Below are 15,415 nucleotides of genomic sequence, written 5' to 3'. Positions count from 1 at the left end.
TTGAAGTTTTGAAATTCTTTGTTTATGTCATCTGACTTATTTTTGAGAAGTTTTTAACATTTTCATTCATATTAAGGTAAATTTCCGGCTATTTAATTCAGGTTAGATTCAAGTTACTATCAACAACTTTTTAGAATTCTTGGCCTAGCAGTTGCTTTCAGGGTGATGAGGATAGGGGGGCAATGGATTTTATCTCTCTTAGAAATAACTTAGGCTATAGCATTATACTAAGCTATGTAGTTGCAAAATTAACCCTTTAAAGCTATTGCTACCAACTGTTCTCCCTGTGACAAAGTTTTAATAAAGAGAATCCACTAAATTTTAAATGCCTAATTTATATGTAATGTATAATTTTTTTCCAAGGATTTAAATTAAGAGTAAAAATTTTCTCCTGTAGCATGAACCAATCTTTCTTTTTTGTTTACATTTTTGCTTCATATGACCTTATGAGCTCTTCTCTCCTTCCCTCTGCACATATACACAGTTTCAGTTTTTAAAATTTTTTTTTTATTTTTTTTATTTATTTATGATAGTCATATATAGAGAGAGAGAGGCAGAGACATAGGCAGAGGGAGAAGCAGGCTCCATGCACTGGGAGCCTGATGTGGGATTCGATCCCGGGTCTCCAGGATCGCGCCCTGGGCCAAAGGCAGGCGCCCAACCGCTGCGCCACCCAGGGATCCCAAGTTTCAGTTTTTAAAATGGGATTTAGAAAAAATGATCCTTTCAAAGATATGAAAGGAGTTTTCACGTGGAAAACAAGCTTTACTTTTGTTCAGTTATCTTTACTATAAGATAAAGACATTTTGGTCAAATAAAAGTGAGAAAGCTTTGGACTTTAACAAATTGTTCCTTTTCTGATGTAGTGTTTTATAGGAAGATAGGTATGTTCTAAGCACTTATAGAATCTGGGTCCATGCCCCAGGGGTCCAGATCCCTCTGATGTCTATGAAAAGAAACAAAGGACTGTACTTTAAGAAGTATCATGGAAAGTGCTGAAAAAGCCCCTAGAGATTACCTAATCCCACCTTTCACTTTCACAAATAAAAGTGCTAAATCCAGGAAAGAAACCTTTCTCTCCTAGTAAGAATACATTATATTTTTATGACATTTCTTCTGGTTACCCCATGGCTAATGAGCTCTGAAATGTCTTAGGTTTCCTTCTCAACAATGCCTAATCTAATAGTTAACTTCTTTGGTTTGTTGATAGAGTGTGTCCTCAATGTTAAATACATTTCTTGAAACAGGACTTTTGGATTTACAGTAAACTTCTCTGGGTTCATCTAAATCAAGCTATCTGATTCCACCTGATTGGTGCTTGTATTACTTTTCTCTTGCTGTGTTAGAGATTACCTCAAATTTAGCAGTTTTATACAACACTCATTTTTTAGTATTTCTGTAGGGCATGGCACAACAGAGTTATCTGTTCCAGAGGCTCACTACAGGCTGAAAACAAGGTGTTGGCTGGACTATATTGTTGTCAGGAGCTAGTATTCCTTCTCTAAGCTCACATGATTGGGGCAGAATTTATTTCTTGTGATTATAGGCCTAAGGACTGAATTTCCTTACTGGCTGTCAACTGGGAGCTACTGTCAGCTCCTAGAGACCACCCACATGTCCTCTTCCATTTTCAAAGAAAGCAATGAGAATAGCCATCATATTTAATCCCTCTCGTGCTTTAAACTTCTATTGCCAGGAAAAGCCCAATGTCTTTTTTAGTCTTACCTAATCAACAAAGGATTATCTCTCCACCTTCATGTCAGCTGATTCAGGACCTTAATTATATTTGCAAAAGCTCCTCACAGCAGCGCCTAAATTAGAATTTGATTTAATCACTACGAGAAGGTGTGGGTCCATGTAGGGGACCAGAATCTTGTGACTGTACTAGAAGTCTTCCTACCACAGTACTTGTCAGGTTCTCCCTGGTCCTATCTGAATTCTGTTTCAAGTCCAAAGAATGACTTCTAACTTTCTCAGAGATCAGCTTTTTTTTTTTTTTTTTTTTTTAAGATTTTATTTATTTATTCCTGAGAGACACACACAGAGAGAGAGGCAGAGACATAAAGGGAGAAGCACTCCTCACAGGGAGACTGATGTGGGATTCGGTCCCCAAATCAGGATCACGCCCTGAGCCAAAGGCAGACGCTCAACCGCTGAGCCACTCAGGCTTCCCTCTCAGAGACCAGCTTACCCTTGCCTGTCATATAATTGGCTGTGAACCAGCTCCTTTGAAATGTTCTTGTTCTGTGGAATCTGCTGGTTTCTCAGACGCAGCATTTCTTTGCCTTGCCTTGTCCAGATATATCTTTCTTCAAATTATAATCTCTCTTGAAACAGAAAAGAATAAATAAATTTTAACTCCTTTTGTAAAGGATACATTTTTTTTCATGTTCTTTATATGTGTAACACTTTGTAGGTTTGTTACTTAACAGTGGAATTACTGATTTATAATCTGTTTTGCTTACTTTTCCCCCTGTAAGACCTAAATTGAACCTTAACTGTTGTGTTTTACAGTAGATGTAATTTATGCTAGTTTTTCCAACGCCTGGTATAAAAGACCTTGAGAAATTTTAAAGATAAATGTAGAGATTAGAAGTTATTCTTGGGCCATTATTAGGTTTGGGACCTTTTTTAAAGCTCAGTTTTCTAAGTCAAAATCCCCAAGATGATGGTAGAGAATATCCATTCTAATATTTTTAGGATAGTTTAGTTGTGGATATCTTGGATCTCTTAGAGAAAATATGTAACTGGATTTTGGGCAGAAGTTGTCTCCAAAGACAGGAGATTGAAGGAATGAAAGTGCTTTTCTTTCTTTCTTTCTTTCTTTTTTCTTTTTGCATTTCAAAGATTTTGCATCATTTTCGTGTTTCTTGCCTGAAGATAATATTTGCCTTAGGAAGGCAGATAAAGTGTTTCATTAACACAACCCATGAGTCTTCAACATCACAGAGTTTCAGTAATTAAAGTTTAGGAAATATCTTGCTGAAATTCAAGCCGTGTTTTTTAATCCTTTATAAAATGTTATGTTGAATTCATCAGTTCTAAAAACACGTGATTGTACAAAATAAATATTTTAAGTATCAATGTTAATTTACACTGTTAACACTTCTTGATTTATTAGCTTTTGGTTTAAGATGTTTCAGAGAGAAAAAAAAGATGTTTCAGAGAGAAGTATAAACATATGCAAACATCTATGTATGTAGATATGTGTACTTCTATATATGCTCGTGTGTTTGTATGTGTATATACATATATTTGCATTTATGCACATTCTTTGATTAATTTTTAGATATTAGAAATCCAGCTTTTTTTAACAAACTAATTTTGGATGAGCACATTTAAATTAAGATATGGAAAGTATCTGCTAATTAGATACAAAGACTTATTTTCACTAGGTCAGGGGGATCTAAAGGTTTTTAATTTAGTATTCAAATTTTTCAAAATTTATAAAGTTTAATTTGTAAAGGATGCCTAGGTGGCTCAGTGGTTAAGTGCCTGCCTTCAGCTCAAGGCCTGATCCTGGAGTCCCGGGATCGAGTCCTGCATCGGGCTCCCTATATGGAGCCTGCTTCTCTCTCTGCCTGTGTCTCTGCCTCTCTCTCTGTGTGTGTCTCTCATGAATAAATAAATAAATAATTTAAAAAATAGTAATTTTTAAAGGATGAAATAATACAATTATTCTTGGCAGCAAAACAAAATTGGTAAATGGGAAAAAAACATTTTTGAATGGTGTAAGAATCGTTTCAGGATCATCAAATAATGTGCTGTGCTTTCAAGTACAACTTTGAATTTGGTACGTTACACCAGAGTCTAATGTTCTGCATATTGTGTAATTCTGTGGGGAAAAAAAACAAACTTTAAATAATCAGTGATCTTTGTAAAAACTGTTTTAATTCTTTTCTGTTTAAAGTAGAATTCTCTATTTTTGTGGAATATGGATTTTTTTTCTTAATTGCATTTTTGTAATTACTCATATAATATATACCAACATCAAAAGTCCTTTTCTTTACAGATTTTTTCCTCTGAAGAACAATTTTAGAGCATTATTTGTATATTATTTAATAGCACTATAAAAAAGTTTCAGTGCATGTGTGATTATAACATGGTGATCGCTCAAAATGTGCCCTGAAGGTCCTGTAGAAACTAAACAGTCTTAAAAGGCAATATAAAAACAAAACTTCCTGTTATGAACTGACTAGACAGTTCCTTGTCTGGATGAAACTGTAATAGGAAAAATATAGTTGACAGAAGAGTTAAAGTAAATTTCATGTGCTGATGCTAAAAGGTAAAGAGGTGTTTTTTAGGTTTTTATTGTTTTTGGTTTTTTTCTTAAAACGAATTAAAAAAAAACACTTTTAGTGTCAAAGAAATAATACATTTGATCTAAGTTTGGCTAAATTTAATTAAGGTGTTTGGCCTCATAAATTAGCTAGCATACTTTACAAGTCTATTGCCTGTTAACCCACAACCTCTATGTCATGGTGACGGTAAGTTAGTATGCTAAAAAGAGGAGAATACGGAGATCCCTGGGTGGCTCAGCGGTTTAGCACCTGCCTTTGGCCCAGGGCGCGATCCTGGAGTCCTGGGATCGAGTCCCACGTCGGGCTCCTGGCATGGAGCCTGCTTCTCCCTCTGCCTGTGTCTCTGCCTCTCTCTCTCTCTCCATCTATGTCTATCATAAATAAATAAATGAAAAATAAATCTTAAAAAAAAAAAGAGAGGAGAATTCTTGGACTACCAAAGGAGTGAAATTGGCATCATTGTGTGACCCATATCTTGTATGTATTTGTGTCCTTCATGGACAATATTTAAATTTCATGTAGTTTGGGAAAACTAAAGCTGGAGTTTCTTGGGGATTCTGGTGATTCAGCAAAGGAAGTAAGACACATAGTTCAAGAATCACATTCTGTTTCCTCGTATGTCATATTTACACGTCAAATACATTAGTTGTGATGTAGCACACTAGACTTAGTAAAGTGATTGCTTGTGGTCCCTGGTGGTATCCTGAAGTCTCCATAAACATTTTATGTACTACTCTCTCCTCCAGCTGATAAGTAAGTGAAGAGAACTCCTATCCCCAAATGTCCATTTTGCATAAGAATGACAGGATGTGAGGGATAGATGAAGATTAATGAGATTGTATAATGTCAAGTTGACACATTGTCTTTAGATGGATGACGGTCTGGATTTCCTCAGCATTAAGAGACTTAAGAATAGCAAACAACTGAATTTTTATTGATGCCCAAATAATAAAGAGCCCAAACTTTAGGAGTTTATATTGTTCTTTGTTAGGCTTTTGTTTGTGTGGCCCTTGTAGAAGAATATAACGTGCAATCCAAGGCATTTCATGCACTTGTATCGAATGTTAAGAAGTGGTCATGTCTTCCTTCCTAGGCATTAAAAAAACCTCAAAAGAGTTTGGTTTTATGAATATTTTTTAATTTAGTCATTTGGTTACTTTTAGTACCGGTACCTGGTATATAGTAGGCTTTCAATAATTATTACTACTGCAAAGTACATAGCCTATAAAGCTAGTTTTTTTATACTAGTAAATTTGTAGAATTTTGAAAATTCTGCTCTGAATCCTCTATGGAAAAGATTGTTCAGTTGAAGAAAATTGTGAAAGTTGTGTAGAAATATTGAATAATTCAGAGTTCAGAATCATTTTCTAACTTAGTATGTTTAATTCATGGATATGATAAACTGGCATTAATTTCCTTCAGTTTTGCTGGGAGAGGAAATGTGCTTGATAGGGTAAATATGACATAACATTTTTATTTCTTAAATATTGCAAATGAAAAGTTGCTTTTATGGATATCTTTGTAACATGGGAACTTAATTAGCATATTCAGAAATGTCAGCAAATGAGAAACTAAACATATGTGGCTTCCAATTTTCAAGTGAATTGGGTTCTAATTGGATTCCATTGGGTTTTTCTTCTTTAGAAGAAAAGGTACAGATATGTTTGTGGATGGCTTTTCTCCCTACCTTTCCTAGTCGTGCATGCCATTCTTTTAATATTACTGTTCTCAGCTAAGTTGGAACTCAAAAACAAGCTGCTTGACCTAATAGACATTAAAATTTTAAATAAATCATAATTCTTTATTTTCTTGTATTTTAGGAAAAATGTTTACTAATCCTTAATATTGTTTATCAAAATGATGTGGAGTGTCTTGGGGGGTTATAAAGTGAGCTGCTGTGTAGTTAGGTCTGGGAGGCCTCCTCCAAGCTTATCTTCCAATTTCAGCTTTACCTTCATTTTATAGGACTTTCAGAAGTGGTTTTGTCATTATCAGAAGGTGTTTGTGTGTGTTTTGTTTTCTTAAGGCTTCAAGTGTTTTCACCATATCTATTACAGTAGCAGCTATAAGGGTTTCCACTTTGGGGATGGGAAAGATGACAAAAGAGAAGTCCATCAGAGGCTGTATGTATATATGGGTCATATCTCATTTAGATGCTAGTAAGATAAAGGCTGTTTATCCCAGGGCTCAGCAAACTGGGCAGCTACTTGTTTTTATATCTCTCATGATCTGAAAATGGTTTTTATATATTTAAATTGCTGAATAATATGAAAAAGAATAATTTTGTGAGCTGTAAAAATGAGATGAAATTCAAATTTTGATCTCCTTAAGTAAAACTTTACTGGAACATAATGACCCTAATTTGTTAATATAGTGTTTTCGACTTCATTTGTACTACTGTAGTAGAGTAGTTACAATACCGTAGAGTATTTATGGCCCATGAAGCCTAAATTATTTACCACTTTGATCTTGACAGAAAAAGTTTACTGATCATTGATATTTTCTTGTAAATGTTTAGAAGTTTAGTAATATCTCTTAATGTGTGTTTCATCCATGAGCCACAAAGTTTTTCTGAAGATTGTTTAAATATATTGCAGTAATTTTCTGGGGTGCCTGGGTGGCTCAGTAGGTTAAGCATCTGCTTTCGGCTCAGGTCATGATCCCAGGGTTGGGATGAAGCCCTGTGTCAGTTCCCTGCTCAGTGGGGAACCTGCTTCTCCATCTCCTGCTTCTCCATCTCCTACTCCCTCTGGTTGTGTTGTCTCTCCCTCTCCCTCAAGTAAATGAAATTTTTTTAAAAAACCCTTTTAAGGGATCCCTGGGTGGCGCAGCAGTTTAGCGCCTGCCTTTGGCCCAGGGCGCGATCCTGGAGACCCGGGATCGAATCCCACGTCGGGCTCCCGGTGCATGGAGCCTGCTTCTCCCTCTGCCTGTGTCTCTGCCTCTCTCTCTCTCTCTCTCTCTCTGTGACTATCATAAATAAATAAAATAAAAAAAAAAACCTTTTAATATTTAAACTTTTAAATATATTTTAGACTAAATAATTATTCTTTACAATTGAATAACTCACCAAAATCCATAATCTAGAAATGCAGCTTTTTAATTGTATGAATAATGTATTTCTTCATGGCACATTGAATCTTAAAGTTTTAGTGGCTTTTTTTTTAACTTTTTTTTTTTTTAAGATTCTATTTATTTATTCATGAAAGACAGAGAGAAAGAGAGAGGCACAGAGACATAGGCAGAGGGAGAAGCAGGCTCCATGCAGGGCGCCCAATGTGGGACCCCATCATGGGCTCCAGGATCACACCCTGAGTTGAAGGCAGACCTTCAACCACTGAGCCACCCAGGCATCCCACCTTTTAGTTTTTTATAATTGTGAGTTGAATGCCCTTTTTGGTATTATTATAGGAATTTTTGGGCTCAGATATTTAAATTTTGAGAAATTAAGTTTCTATGTTTAGATGTTTGGCAAATAATATTTGATATCAACATGCAAATAGGAGTGCATTTAGTCTTCTGTTAGAATAAATGACACTGTACATATTGCCCTTGGCACCCAATTGTAAAAGAAATTAATTTTAATTCTTTCAAGATCAGAGAGAACTTGGAAGGCTTTGATAGTCTGGTTAACTTTCTGATACATTGACTGCCCCTCACCCCATTGTAAAATTTCTAATCATCATTACTCCATCTTTTGCTTACTCACCCTACACTAATGGGGCAGGTACTTATTAATTCATGAAATAGAGCACTCCCTCTTTGTCTCAGACTATTTTTAGGATTTTGTTGTTCTTCTGAACCAGCTGCTATGTGTCTCCCCAAAGCTTCAACATACCAGCCAGAGTTCTCTAAAGAACAATTTTTAGTCCTTTTTCTAGTATGGTTCTTTATTTTTGAAAACTATTATGTGTCTTATCTTTATATTCTCTCTCACCAACTAGTCTTCTCTTCTCCAGACTTGACATCTTGTTTCATTTCATCTTTGGCATTCTTGTCCTTTTTTTCCCCCTCTAAACTGTTGTCCATTTGTTGCTTTCTCTCTGAAATTATGGCATCCACAAATGAATATACTGTAATAGGTTGTGGTCTGATCAGTACCAGAGTTTAGTGAGTCACTTAATGCCTTTAATCTGAATACCATGTTTTCTGCTAATGCATTCCAGCATTGTGGTAGTTTATTTGCCAGCTGAATCACACTGTGGACTGCTGTTGAATTTAAAGTCATCAAGAACAAAACAAAAACAAAACCAAGAAGCCCAAGTCTTTCCTCAGAGTTTTCTGTTAAGTTATAGCTTCCCTGCCTTGGGCTCGTGTTATTAATTTGATTTAAGTCTTAGAAGTTGAGACACACTGCGATCAGATATAGAGGTCTTCCTTCAAGTTCAGCTCCTCTGAGCTTTTCCTACTCTTCATATGCTTTCTAGAGATTTGTTTTCCTTTTTTTTTTTTTTAAAGAGATTTATTTATTTATTTATGATAGACACAGAGAGAGAGAGAGAGAGAGAGAGAGAGAGAGGCAGAGACACAGGCAGAGAGAGAAGCAGGCTCCATGCCGGAAGCCCAACGCGGGACTTGATCCTGGGACTCCAGGATTGCGCCCTGGGCCAAAGGCAGGCGCCAAACCGCTGAGCCACCCAGGGATCCCCAGAGATTTGTTTTCCTAAGTCCCAATAGTTTCTTCCAGCAGCTGCTAGAGCTTTAGGCCTTAGAAATAGAGGAATTAATTGTTATTAAATTCATCATATTAGATCTGATAGATATAATTTGTCAAGTGTGGGATTCTATTTCTGCCACTCTCTATGTGTGTCTTACATGTATTAATAGCAGAGGTATAATATATCTTAATTATCAAGAAGAATTTCTGTAGTTTTTTGACTTTTGAAAAATAATTTAACCTATATAATTTAAGAAAGTAAAATATACCTAATTTACCTTAAGAATACATATTTTTTAAATAAATTAATTTTTTATTGGTGTTCAATTTACCAACATACAGAATAACACCCAGTGCTCATCCCGTCAAGTGTCCCCCTCAGTGCCTGTCACCCATTCACCCCCACCCTCCGCCCTCCTCCCCCTCCACCACCCCTAGTTCATTTCCCAGAGTTAGGAGTCTTTATGTTCTTTCTCCCTTTCTGATATTTCCCACACATTTCCTCTCGCTTCCCTTACATTCCCTTTCACTATTATTTATATTCCCCAAATGAATGAGAACATACACTGTTTGTCCTTCTCCAATTGACTTACTTCACTCAGCATAATACCCTCCAGTTCCATCCACGTTGAAGCAAATGGTGGGTATTTGTCGTTTCTAATGGCTGAGTAATATTCCATTGTATACATAAACCACATCTTCTTTATCCATTCATCTTTCGATGGACACCGAGGCTCCTTCCACAGTTTGGCTATTGTGGACATTGCTGCTAGAAACATCGGGGTGCAGGTGTCCTGGTGTTTCATTGCATCTGTATCTTTGGGGTAAATCCCCAACAGTGCAATTGCTGGGTCGTAGCCAGGTCTATTTTTAAGTCTTTGAGGAACCTCCACACAGTTTTCCAGAGTGGCTGCACCAGTTCACATTCCCACCAACAGTGTAAGAGGGGTCCCTTTTCTCCGCATCCTCTCCAACATTTGTTGTTTCCTGCCTGGTTAATTTTCCCCATTCTCACTGGTGTGAGGTGGTATCTCATTGTGGTTTTGATTTGTATTTCCCTGATGGCAAGTGATGCAGAGCATTTTCTCATGTGCATGTTGGCCATGTCCATGTCTTCCTCTGTGAGATTTCTCTTCATGTCTTTTGCCCACTTCATGATTGGATTGTTTGTTTCTTTGGTGTTGAGTTTAATAAGTTCTTTAGAGATTTTGGAAACTAGCCCTTTATCTGATATGTCATTTGCAAATATCTTCTCCCATTCTGTAGGTTGTCTTTGAGTTTTGTTGACTGTATCCTTTGCTGTGCAAAAGCTTCTTATCTTGATGAAGTCCCAATAGTTCATTTGTGCTTTTGTTTCTTTTGCCTTTGTGGATGTATCTTGCAAGAAGTTACTGTGGCCAAGTTCAAAAAGGGTGTTGTCTGTGTTCTCCTCTAGGATTTTGATGGAATCTTGTCTCACATTTAGATCTTTCATCCATTTTGAGTTTATCTTTGTGTATGGTGCAAGAGAGTGGTCTAGTTTCATTCTTCTGCCTGTGGATGTCCAGTTTTCCCAGCACCATTTATTGAAGAGACTGTCTTTCTTCCAGTGGATAGTCTTTCCTCCTTTATCGAATATTAGTTGACCATAAAGTTCAGGGTCCACCTCTGGGTTCTCTGTTCTGTTCCATTGATCTATGTGTCTGTTTTTGTGCCAGTACCACACTGTCTTGATGACCACAGCTTTGTAGTGCAACCTGAAATCTGGCATTGTGATGCCCCCAGCTATGGTTTTCTTTTTTAAAATTCCCCTGGCTATTCGGGGTCTTTTCTGATTCCACACAAATCTTAAAATAAGTTGTTCTAACTCTCTGAAGAAAGTCCATGGTATTTTGATGGGGATTGCATTAAATGTGTAAATTGCCCTGGGTAACATTGACATTTTCACAATATTAATTCTGCCAATCCATGAGCATGGAATATTTTTCCACCTCTCTGTGTCTTCCACAATTTCTTTCAGAAGTGTTCTATAGTTTTTAGGGTATAGATCCTTTACCTCTTTAGTTAGGTTTCTTCCTAGGTATCTTATGCTTTTGGGTGCAATTGTAAATGGGATTGACTCCTTCATTTCTCTTTCTTCAGTCTCATTGTTAGTGTATAGAAATGCCACTGATTTCTGGGCATTGATTTTGTATCCTGCCACGCTACCAAATTGCTGTATGAGTTCTAGCAATCTTGGGGTAGAGGCTTTTGGGTTTTCTATGTAGAGTATCATGTCATCGGCGAAGAGGGAGAGTTTGACTTCTTCTTTGCCAATTTGAATGCCTTTAATGTCTTTTTGTTGTCTGATTGCTGAGGCGAGGACTTCCAGTACTATGTTGAACAGCAGTGGTGAGAGTGGACATCCCTGTCTTGTTCCTGATCTTAGGGGAAAGGCTCCCAGTGCTTCCCCACTGAGAATGATATTTGCTGCGGGCTTTTCTTAGATGGCTTTTAAGATGTCAAGGAAAGTTCCCTCTATCCCAACACTCTGAAGGGTTTTGATCAGGAATGGATGCTGTATTTTGTCAAATGCTTTCTCTGCATCTAATGAGAGGATCGTATGGTTCTTGGTTTTTCTCTTGCTGATATGATGAATCACATTGATTGTTTTATGAGTGTTGAACCAGCCTTGTGTCCCGGGGATAAATCCTACTTGGTCATGGTGAATAATTTTCTTAATGTGTTGTTGGATCCTATTGGTTAGTATCTTGTTGAGAATTTTTGCATCCATGTTCATCAGGGATATTGGTCTGTAATTCTGCTTTTTGGTGGGGTCTTTGTCTGGTTTCGGAATTAAGGTGATGCTGGCCTCATAGAACGAATTTGGAAGTACTCCATCTCTTTCTATCTTTCCAAACAGCTTTAGTAGAATAGGTATGATTTCTTCTTTAAACGTTTGATAGAATTCCCCTGGGAAGCCATCTGGCCCTGGACTCTTGTGTCTTGGGAGGTTTTTGATGACTGCTTCAATTTCCTCTCTGGTTATTGGCCTGTTCAGGTTTTCTCTTTCTTCCTGTTCCAGTTTTGGTAGTTTGTGGCTTTCCAGGAATGCGTCCATTTCTTCTAGATTGCCTAATTTATTGGCGTACAGCTGTTCATAATATGTTTTTAAAATCGTTTGTGTTTCCTTGGTGTTGGTAGTGATCTCTCCTTTCTCATTCATGATTTTATTTTATTTATTTTTTTTTATTCATGATTTTATTAATTTGAGTCTTCTCTCTCTTCTTTTTAATAAGGTTGGCTAATGGTTTATCTATCTTATTAATTCTTTCAAAGAACCAACTCCTGGCTCTGTTGATCCGTTCCACAGTTCTTTTGGTCTCGATTTCATTTAGTTCTGCTCGAATTTTAATTAACTGTCTTCTTCTGCTGGGGATGGGGTCCATTTGCTGCTTTTTCTCTAGTTCCTTTATGTGTAAGGTGAGCTTTTGTATTTGAATTCTTTCCAGTTTTTGAATGGATGCTTGTATTGCGATGTATTTCCCCCTCAGGACTGCTTTTGCTGCATCCCAAAGATTTTGAACGGTTGTATCTTCATTCTCATTAGTTTCCATGAATCTTTTTAATTCTTCCTTAATTTCCTGGTTGACCTTTTCATCTTTTAGCAGGATAGTCCTTAACCTGTTTGTGGTCCTTCCAAACTTCTTGTTGTGATTACGTTCTAATTTCAAGGCCTTATGGTCTGAGAATATACAGGGGACTATCCTGATCTTTTGGTATCAGTTCAGACCCGATTTGTGACCCAGTATGTGGTCTATTCTGGAGAAAGTTCCATGTGCACTTGAGAAGAATGTGTATTCAGTTGAGTTTGGATGTAAAGTTCTGTAGATATCTGTGAAATCCATCTGGTCCAGTGTATCATTTAAAGCTCCCGTTTCTTTGGAGATGTTGTGCTTAGAAGACCTATCGAGGGTTAGAAAGAGCTAGATTGAAGTCACCAAGTATAAGTGTATTATTATCTAAGTATTTCTTTAGTTTGGTTATTAATTGGTTTAAATATTTGGCAGCTCCCACATTCGGGGCATATATATTGAGGATTGTTAAGTCCTCTTGTTGTATAGATCCTTTGAGTATGATATAGTGTCCCTCTTCATCTCTCACTATAGTCTTCGGGGTAAATTTTGGTTTATCTAAGGATGGCTACCCCTTCTTTCTTTTGAGGATCATTTGAATGGTAAATGGTTCTCCAACCTTTTATTTTCAGGTTGTAGGTGTCCTTCTGTCTAAAATGAGTCTCTTGTAGACAGCAAATAGATGGGTCCTGCTTTTTTATCCAGTCTGAAACCCTGCGCCTTTTGATGGTGTCATTAAGCCCGTTCACGTTCAGAGTTACTATTGACTAGTGACTATTGACTAGTTTAGTGTCATCATGATATCTATTCAGTCCTTGTTTTTGTGGATTGTTCCACTGGACTCCTTCTTAATGGGGAATTTTAAGAGTCCCCCTTAAAATTTCTTGCAGAGCTGGTTTGGAGGTCACATATTCTTTCAGTTCCTGCCTGTCTTGGAAGCTCTTTATCTCTCCTTCCATTTTGAATGAGAGCTTTCCTGGATAAAGTATTCTTGGTTGCATATTCTTCTCATTTAGGACCCTGAATATATCCTGCCAGCCCTTTCTGGCCTGCCAGGTCTCTGTGGAGAGGACTGCTGTTACCCTAATACTCCTCCCCATAAAAGTCAGGGACTTCTTGTCTCTTGCTGCTTTAAGGATCTTCTCCTTATCTTTGGAATTTGCAAGATTCACTATTAAATGTCAAGGTGTTGAACGGTTTTTATTGATTTTAGGGGGGGATTTCTCTATTTCCTGGATCTGAATGCCTGTTTCCCTTCCCAGATTAGGAAAGTTTTCAGCTAGGATTTGTTCAAATACATATTCTGGCCCTCTGTCCCTTTCGGCGCCCTCGGGAACCCCAATTAAACGTAGGTTTTTCTTCCTCAGGCTGTCGTTTATTTCCCTTAATCTGTCTTCATGGTCTTTTAATTGTCTGTCTCTTTTTTCCTCAGTTTCCCTCTTTGCCATCAACTTGCCTTCTATGTCACTCACTTGTTCTTCCACCTCTTAACCCTCGTCCTTAGGGCTTCTAGTTTGGATTGCATCTCATTCAATTGATATTTAATTTCTGCCTGATTGGATCTAAATTCTGCAGTCATGAAGTCTCTTGAGTCCTTTATGCTTTTTTCTAGAGCCACCAGGAGCTGTATAATAGTGCTTCTGAATTGGCTCTCTGACCCTGAATTGTAATCCAGATTTTGTAACTCTGTGGGAGAGAGGACTGTTTCTGATTCTTTCTTTTGAGGTGAGGTTTTCCTTCTAGTCGTGTTGCTCAGTGCAGAGTGGCCAAAAACAAGTTGTACTGGGAAGAGGAGAAAAAGAGAAGAGAGAAAGAAGGAAAGAAAAGAGAAAAAGAAAAAAGGAAGAAAAAAAGAAGAAAAAGAGAAAGAAAAAGAAAGGGAAAAAAGGGTGGGGGAAGCAAACAAATCAAAAAGCAAAACAACAACAACAACAACAACAACATGGGGGAGTATCTTCCGATTCTGTATACTTTAAGTCCCTTGACTTCCCCTGGAACTGGTCCGTCTCGCTGGTCTTCTGGGGGAGGAGCCTGCTGTGCTGATTTTCAGGTGTTAGCACTTGGGGGAGCTGCTCTGCCCCCCTGCCTGGTGCAGGGCTCAGTGTGGGTTGTTTACCCCGTGAGGCCCCAGGAGGAACAGCCACAGTGGCGGGGGCAGTTCTGGGAACCTGGATTCAGCCCCTGCAGTACCTCCGGGGCTCTCTGTCTGCTGGGCCTGGAGGCTCCGGGGCGGGGCCGCTGATCTGCTCAGCTCCGGGCAGGAGTGTCCTTGCTGTCCTGGGCCCTCAGGGTCACTGCCTGCCCCGGGGGGAGGCGGGATCCTGGACTGTGTCCCTGCGCCCTGTGCTCCGGGGCCTGAGCTGTTGGATTCGCGCTCCCGCCCCGCAGCCCCCTCCGCGGAGCCGCCGCCCGAGCCCCTCCGAGCTGCTCCGGGTCCCGCCGTGCGCGCTGCAGCCCTTAGGGAGCTCGGCGCACTCTCCCGGGGCGCAGGTGCCTGTTAGTGTCCCAGGGAGCCCGAGGGCATCCCCCCCTTCCTGGGTCCTGCTCTAACTCCCTGCGGGCCCCTTTCCGCCCGGGAAGGTCGGTGCAGCTCTTGCTTCTCCGGGCCGGGGCTCTCCTGTCCTGGGGACACTCGCCCCGGCCTCAGCCCGGCTCCTCGCGGGGCCCCTCCCCCTCGGAGGCCTTTTGTGTCTTTATTTCTTTTTCCCCGTCTTCCTACCTTGATAGAAGCCGAACTCTTCTCACTGTAGCATTCCAGCTGGTCTCTCTTTAAATCTCAGGCCGAATTCGTAGATTTTCAGGATGATTTGAAGGTTATCTAGGTAATTTGGTGGGGACAGGTGATTTGGGGACCCTACTCTCCC

At 38.8% G+C, this 15,415-nt stretch overlaps 1 protein-coding gene across 8 annotated transcripts in view; it reads left to right on the top strand.

Annotated features, from left to right (window-relative positions):
- The window catches only part of AFG2A (AFG2 AAA ATPase homolog A), a 530,081-nt gene that overhangs the window by 119,007 nt on the left and 395,659 nt on the right, over positions 1 to 15,415 (top strand). The window lies entirely within an intron of this gene.

The sequence above is a fragment of the Vulpes vulpes genome, chromosome 4 (genome assembly GCF_048418805.1).
Source record: "Vulpes vulpes isolate BD-2025 chromosome 4, VulVul3, whole genome shotgun sequence".
In the NCBI taxonomy this organism is placed as follows: Eukaryota; Metazoa; Chordata; class Mammalia; order Carnivora; family Canidae; genus Vulpes; species Vulpes vulpes.
This window is presented reverse-complemented; position numbering and strand designations above follow the sequence as displayed.